This window comes from Myotis lucifugus, unplaced genomic scaffold (genome assembly GCF_000147115.1).
Source record: "Myotis lucifugus unplaced genomic scaffold, Myoluc2.0 scaffold_3135, whole genome shotgun sequence".
In the NCBI taxonomy this organism is placed as follows: Eukaryota; Metazoa; Chordata; class Mammalia; order Chiroptera; family Vespertilionidae; genus Myotis; species Myotis lucifugus.
The window spans coordinates 1-7,386 of NW_005874183.1; the positions used below are offsets into that span (position 1 = coordinate 1).

At 50.5% G+C, this 7,386-nt stretch overlaps 1 pseudogene; it reads right to left on the reverse strand.

Moving 5' to 3' along the window:
* Positions 1-984: 984 nt before the first annotated feature.
* Positions 985-6,685, reverse strand: LOC102437586 (annotated as a pseudogene).
* Positions 6,686-7,386: the final 701 nt, after the last annotated feature.

The following is a 7,386-nucleotide window of genomic DNA, read 5'->3' on the forward strand; positions in this document are numbered from 1 at the left end:
CTCTTATCCCCATATCCTCTGTCCCCACCTCCTCTGTTTCCCACCACCTCTGTCCCCACCAACACTGTCCCTCTGCCTGGAGCCCCCCCCCAATGCCAACCCTTATTCATGCTTCATGAGCTGGGCCTGGCAGCTCAGCCCGGTCAAACCCTCCCGGCAGGTCCAGGCTGGATCGCGCCCTGTGTCACCCCAGCTCTGTGTTCAGCACTTACTTCCACACCGTGTCCCACACTCACTGCGGTGCTGTGGTTATGTCTGTCCTCACCTCCCTGTGGGTTTCTGGAGCCCAGGAACCCACTCAGGGAACTCCTTGCCCCTGAGACCTTGTCCAAGCTGGGCACATGTGATCAACGATAATTAAGGGAGGGAGGGGAATTGGGAAGAGAACTAAGAAGAAGCATGTATGAAAGAAGAGAGCGAGAAGAACATAGAAGAGCAGAAAAGGAAAATAATAAGCCTGAAAAGGAGAGAGGGGAGGAAGAAGGAAGAGGAAGTGGAGGGGTGGAGGAAGGGACACCGGGACAAGCATAACCCACATGAGCTCCCAGAAATGCCGTCACATGGAACTGAGCCCTGGAAACCACCTCACACCCGAACACGGAGTCCCGGGACCCGGGGACTCTCAGGGAGGCCCCCACTGCGCCCTCTGTCACCGCCATGATGAGTCCATGCCACCATCTCAGCCACAGATTGGAGCTGGCTTTTCCAAGTTTAATAGGAATCAGAGGGTGACCAGGTGGCCGTGTGTCCAGGCCCCTTGTCCTGGCCCCCCTACTGTGAGAGACACCAGCCTGCAGAGCAACTCCTGTGTCTGCCACCCCAAAGTCAGGACAGGAGGGGACCCAGAGGGCAAGAGGCTCATGACACTGTGGAGGGTGAGATGAAGGATGAGGTGGGAGGATGAGGCTGGAATAGGGAAAGAACAGGGGTGTCAACAAGGAAGATTGAGGGTCTCCCCATCATGGGAACCCTTCCTGGCCTCATCTAGGATCCAGGGAGCACAGGGACATACTTCCGGATCCAAGAAATGTAGCTCATCACCCGGGCATACACCCCAGAGAAGTCGCGATGACCACAGCTGTATCCCCAGGTCACGATCCCTACCTCACCCAGGTGCCTTCCCAGCTGCACACCAGGGGGCCCCCGGAGTCACCCTGTGGGGAGAGGCAGGACTCAGTGAACATCTCCACACGGGCCACTGCATGGAGCTTCTGAGTCCCGATTCCCTGGGCCAGGAGGGGACGGAGGACAGAGGACGGGGCAGGTGGGGCTCACCTGGCAGGAGTCCTGGCCCTCACTCCCAGCGCACAGCATGTCATCCTTGATGATCTGGCCAGTGTTGGTGGAAGAGTTCTGGTAGCCCTGGTTACAGACCCTGTTCCCCACAATGGGAACCATCACCTCCTGCAGCTGGTAGGGCCAGAGCCGTGGAGCTGTGGGGAGGGGCTGGCTGAGAACCAGTGCTGGTCCAGGCTTCTGCTCCTTCCCAACAACAAGGTACTGTTTCCAGTTCTTCTGGGCCCTAACTCTTGGGTGTAGAACAGCTACACCTGGCCCTGGGACTGAGCTCCCAGCATCCACTACGCCCATTCAGTTCTAGGACGCAGCACTTCATCAGCCAGAGTCTGGGTTACACAGGCCTGAGGATGGGTACTGAGGAGAGAGTTATCCCAGGATTGTTCTCCTTGAAAAGGAAGGGATCAGGGCTCATCCCAGAGAAATGCATCACAGCAGGAAGGAGACACTCCTGGGCTGATGGATGGGTTTTCATTCTGATTGAGGGACCTGGGCACTGTGAGATCACGACAGGCCCTGCCTCTCGCTCCCAGACTGGCTCATCCTCAGGAGGACAATCAAGGTCCACACACCCCCACAAAGCGAGGGGAGGACCCAGGCAGAGCCTCGGGAGGGCCTGTCCGCCTGGCAGAGCAAACACCTGTGTCCTCAGTGTCCATGAATCTGATCATGAAACCCCAGCTCTGCACACATGTAGGCTCAACAGGAAATCCCCCCACTAGTAACCAAATGTAGAATTATCACATGGCCCAGAACTTCCACTCCTAGTCTGTATCCCAAAGAACTGAAAACAGGGATCCAAGATGGAGACAGAGTAGATGGAAGTGACACTCACCTCCTCCCAGGACCAAATCGGAATCACAACTAAATTATAGACACTCAACCTGAATAACCAACTGAGGACTGGCTGAAAAGAGGTCTCAGCATTAAGGACACATGGAAGAAGCCACATGGAGACGGGGAGGGAGGGTGGAGTCACAGAAAGGGCTGCATTGAGAGTTAGGAGGGACACCTCAGCTGCAAAGGTCCCCTCTGAGAAGGGAGGGGTCTCCACCCCATCCTGAGCTCCCAGCCTGGAACACCAGTGCCTGGAAGAGGAGCTACACAACATCTGGCTGTGAACATCTGTGGGGACTGCACTTGCCAGAGTGAGACAGGGGACTGCCAGGCACCCGGACGCCCTTTTAAAGGGCCAGTGCACAAACATCTCATTGGCAGGTACTCAACCTGACTGGGCTCCAGCGGATCAACAGCAGCCCAGAGTGGACAGGAGTCATACAGGGAGAGATTGGTTGTATGGCTTTGGGGAGAGGGCTGGAGGGGCAGCCTTCATTATCCAGGGCTGAGTCCTCTCCCACATGCCCACAGATGGCATCTTTTCTGTTGAACATCCCTTCCACAGGGCATCAGCCTGGGGGAATGCACTTGCCCCCACCTCCTCCAGGCTCCCAGTGGTCCCGCCCGACCAAGCTCATGCCCTGCTGGGGAGTCTGCCAGCTGCAACCAGCCTGGGCCCACACAGTCTTTCTCAGAAGGCTCTGGAGGAGGTCTGAGCAGACTCCAGGGCTGTTGGAGACACACAGGGAGAGACTGAGTTGTGTGTCTCTGAGGTGAGGGCCATTTCCCCAGGCACCCGACTAGCTCCACTGCGCAGAGCCCTCTCTCCTCACTGACAAATCCTAATCTGTGTGATCCTGAGGAACTCTACTGGCCTCACCCTGACGACTCCCAGAGACCCACTGCAAAGATTTGAAGACCCCAGGTGGGTGATGCGTGTTGGTAATGGTGGTGGTGGTGGTGGCTGGGTGGTGGGGGCTGGCCTTGGTGTGCCCTGCCAGCGCTGGCACAGAGTTTGAATCTGTATCAATCTGATGAACACCACTCGCCCCAACCCAGTGACTCATTGAGAAACTACCTTATCCAACTCAACTACCACAGCAGGGCTCACCTCACCACACATGGGACATACCTGGGGCACCTTGCTTAGCTGGAGGCACTTTCAGTGGCTGAGCCTAATGGCAACAGGCAGTCAGAGGTAGATTTTGGGGTGCTTTGGGCCTTTTGTGTCCTGACGCAGGTTTGGTGTAGCCTCAGTATGCAGCTTGGCCCCTCCCACGTGCACCCAGGCCTGGCAGAGGGAGCCACCAACTATGGAGCACTTCGTAGCGTCTAACAGGCAGCCCAGGATTGGTCACAGGCAGTGTCTGACATTGACATGCACCTCAGTGCCTCCCTGGAGGCCCCAGAACCAGCCCACAGCAGAGAACAACCAATGAGCTCCACAAGCGGCACACTCAAAGGGAGATCTCCACAGGCACCCGACCTTCCTGGGGCCAATTCTGCTTCATGGGGTCAGCCTACTCACAGCAGCTCATATAGTGTGATCGGAGTCAATAGTCAGTCAGCTTGAGGGTCAATCCTACCTACAACAGGCCAATAATAATCAAGACTCAACTACAACAGCAGGGTTCCCCGAACCCACAAAGGGACATTCCTGGGGCACCCAGCTTAGGGAATCAGGGAGACTGCTCCACTGAGCTCCACAGGACATGTACTCAAAAAGCCACCCTACCAAGACTGGGGACAAAGCAGATCTACCAACACAGAGAAACAAATACAGAGAGGCGGCCAAAATGGGGAGACAAAGAAGCATGCCCCAAATGAAACAATAGGAGAAACCCCCGGAGAAAAAGAACTAAATGCAATGGAAACAAGCCATGTACCAGATACAGAGTTCAAAACAATGGTCCTAGGGATGCTCACGGAACGTAGCGGAAGGTGGATGAGCTCAGTGAGGACTGCAATAGAGAGACAGTAAGCATAAAGAAAGGACTAGAAACCATAAGAGAAAACAGTCAGAAATGAAAAATATGAGATCTGAAATGAATACACTAGAAGGAATCAATAGCAGGTTAGATAAAGCACAAAGTGAAATTAGCAATTTAAATGATAAGACAGCAGAAATTACCTAATCAGAGTAGCGAAAACAAAAAAAGATTATTTAAATTAGGATAGTTTAAGGGACCTCTGGGACAGCGGTCACAACTGGTGGTCTGTGAGGTCCAAAAGCTTGTTGACGGATGCTCTGGGACAACATGAAGCACAACGTTTGCACCATAGGGATGGGTACCAGAAGGAGAGAGAGAGCAAGGGGGTGAGAACCTATTTGAAGAAATAATGACTTCAAACTTCCCCAACCTGATGAAGAAAAAAACATACAAGCCCGGGAAGAACAGAGAGTCCCAAACAAGATGAACCCAAAGAGCCCACACCAAGACACATAATAATTAAAATGGCAAAGGTTAAAAACCAAGAGACAATCTTAAAATCAGGTAAGAGAAAGACAGTTACTAACAAATGAGGTCCCATAAGACCAATTTCTCAACAGAAACATTTCAGGCAGAAGAGATTGACACTAAATATTAAAGTGCTAAAGAGCAAGAACCTACAACCAAGACTACTTGACCCAGCAAGGCTATCTTTTGTCCCAGCTGGTCTGGCTCAGCGGCTAGAGTGTCAGCCTGGGGAATGAAGGGTTCCAAGTTCAATTCAGGTCAAGGGCACATGCCTGAGTTGCAGACTTGATCCCCAGAAGGGGGCATGCAAGAGGCAGCTTATCAATGATTCTCTGTCATCATTCATATTTCTATCTCTTTATCTCTCTCCCTTCCCCTCTGAAATCAATAAAAATATATTTAAATATATATATATATACACCACTACGTTCACTGCAGCATTGTTTACAGTGGCCAAGATGGAAACAGCGGAAGTGTTCTTTGCTAGATGATTGGAGAAAGGTGTGATGCATGTTTACAATGGAATACTCCTCAGCCATCAGAAAACATGACATACAGCCATTTAGGACAACATGGATGGATCTTGAGAATATCATGCAAATTAAATAAGTCAGACAGAAAAAATTAAAAACCATACGATTTCACTCACATATGGAATATAAAACTGAAAGCAGCAAATGAACAAACAAGAAAAAGAAAGAAACCAAAACTCATAGATACAGATAACAGTATGGTGGTCACCAGAGGACAGGGGGTGGGGTGGGAGGAAAGGGTAAAGGGGTCAATACAGGTGACAGAAGATGTGACTTTGGGTGATGGGCACACAAAGCAAGATACTAACCAATGTCACCACGATAAATTAAATTGTAGAAAATAAGATATAAATAGCAAAAGAAGGCCATACAGAAAGCCAGCAGACATATGAAAAGATGCCCAATGTCACTAATCATTAAAGAAATGCAAATTAAAACCACACTGAGATATCGCCTCCCACCTGTCAGAATGGCTGTCATCAATACATCAACAAGCAACAAGATTTGGTGAAGATGTGGACAAGGGGGAATCCTCACGTGCTGCTGGTGGGAACATAGACTGGTGCAGCCCTGTGGGAGACAGTGTGGAGGTTCCTCAAAAAATTAAAAATGGAACTGCCTTATGACACAACCATTCCAGTTCTGGATGTACATCTGAAGAAACCCAAAACATAATTGGAAAGAATATATGCCCCCCTATGTTCATTGCACCGTATGTACAATAGCCAAGAATTGGAAGCAGCCCAAGTGCCCATCAATAGACAAGTGATAAAAACATGGTGGTACATAGAGGGTGGGCAAAAGTAGGTTTACGGTTATGAGTAGGCAAAATATGGAGTTTCTTCTTGTATTATTATTTATTAATTACTGTATTATTTTCCGTATGAACAACTATAAACTTATTTTTGCCACATCCTGTATGTACAATGAAATATTACTCAGCCATCAAAAAAGAAACCTTACCATTATGCTAAGTGAAATAAGCCAGTCACAGAAAGACAAACACCATATAATTTCACCCATATGTGGAAACTAAAGAATAAAACAAACAAACAAACAAACAAACAAAAGAGAAACAGGCTCCTAGATCAGGGAACAGACTGGTGGTTGCCCGAGGGGGAAAAGGAAGGATTAAAAGAAACAAATTGGTAGCTACCAAACAGTCACAGGGAATGTGAAGTACAGATTAGGGATTATAGTCAATAATATGGTCACAGCTGTGGATCGTGCCCGGTGGGTATGGAAATATTGGGGGGAACGACACTTTGTAAAGTATATGATTGTCTAACCACCATGCTGTACGCCTCAAACTAATTCAAAATAATATTGAATAGAAACTGTCATTGAAAAATGTTTCAACGACTTGAGAACAGGTTCCCTGGCGGTGCTTGTACACACAGGTCACAGCAGCGTGATTCACAACAGCCAAAAGGTGGAGACGGTCTGTCGTTCAGGAAGGACGACAAAATGCTCCCTCCCCGCAGTGGGAGGTGACTCGGCGACAAAAAGCAATGCAGTCCTGACACAGGTTACAGCATAGATGCGCCTTGACAACGTCATCCCGCGTGAAAGAAGGCAAACACACGGAAGCCACACGTTGCATGATTCACATTTACATGAAACGTCCAGAACAGGTAAATGCACAGAAGAGGAAAGGAGCTCCGTGGTTGGCAGAGCCTGGGGAGGGGCAGTGACCGTGTCATGGAGACCAGGCTTCGTGTGTGAGGAGGAGAAGTTCTGGAGATGGTGGTGCTGAGGCTGCACAACATGGTGAACGTGCTGAACGCCACTGAACCGCGCACTGACCAATGTCATGTATAGTGTTATGCACATGTTGCCACAAGAAAAAGGCGGAGGATTCCCCCAAATTGCCGAGAATAAAGTGTTGTCAGCAAAGCCACAGCCACACCCCCAGCGGGCTGCCCTGTGTCCACACCCCCAGCGGGCTGCCCTGTGTCCACACCCCAGCGGGGTCCCTGAGCCTTACCTCCAAGGCTGCTGTAACCCCAGCCGCTCACCCAGCACATCTTCCTCTCAGGGACCCTCACGAGGCAGGGGGGAGGGGGACCAGGCAAAGCGCTCAGAAACCTCTCAGGCGGCTCCGTTTCTTCTTGGCCCCCTCCGTGCCCCTCTGTAATAAGAGGAATGTTTGAATGGAAGGACGACCAATAAATCACATATAACATGATTACTTATTTTGTTTGTATACCAAGGTACCCTAGGGCCGGGGGCGTGGACGCGATGCGAGGAGGGGCTTCATC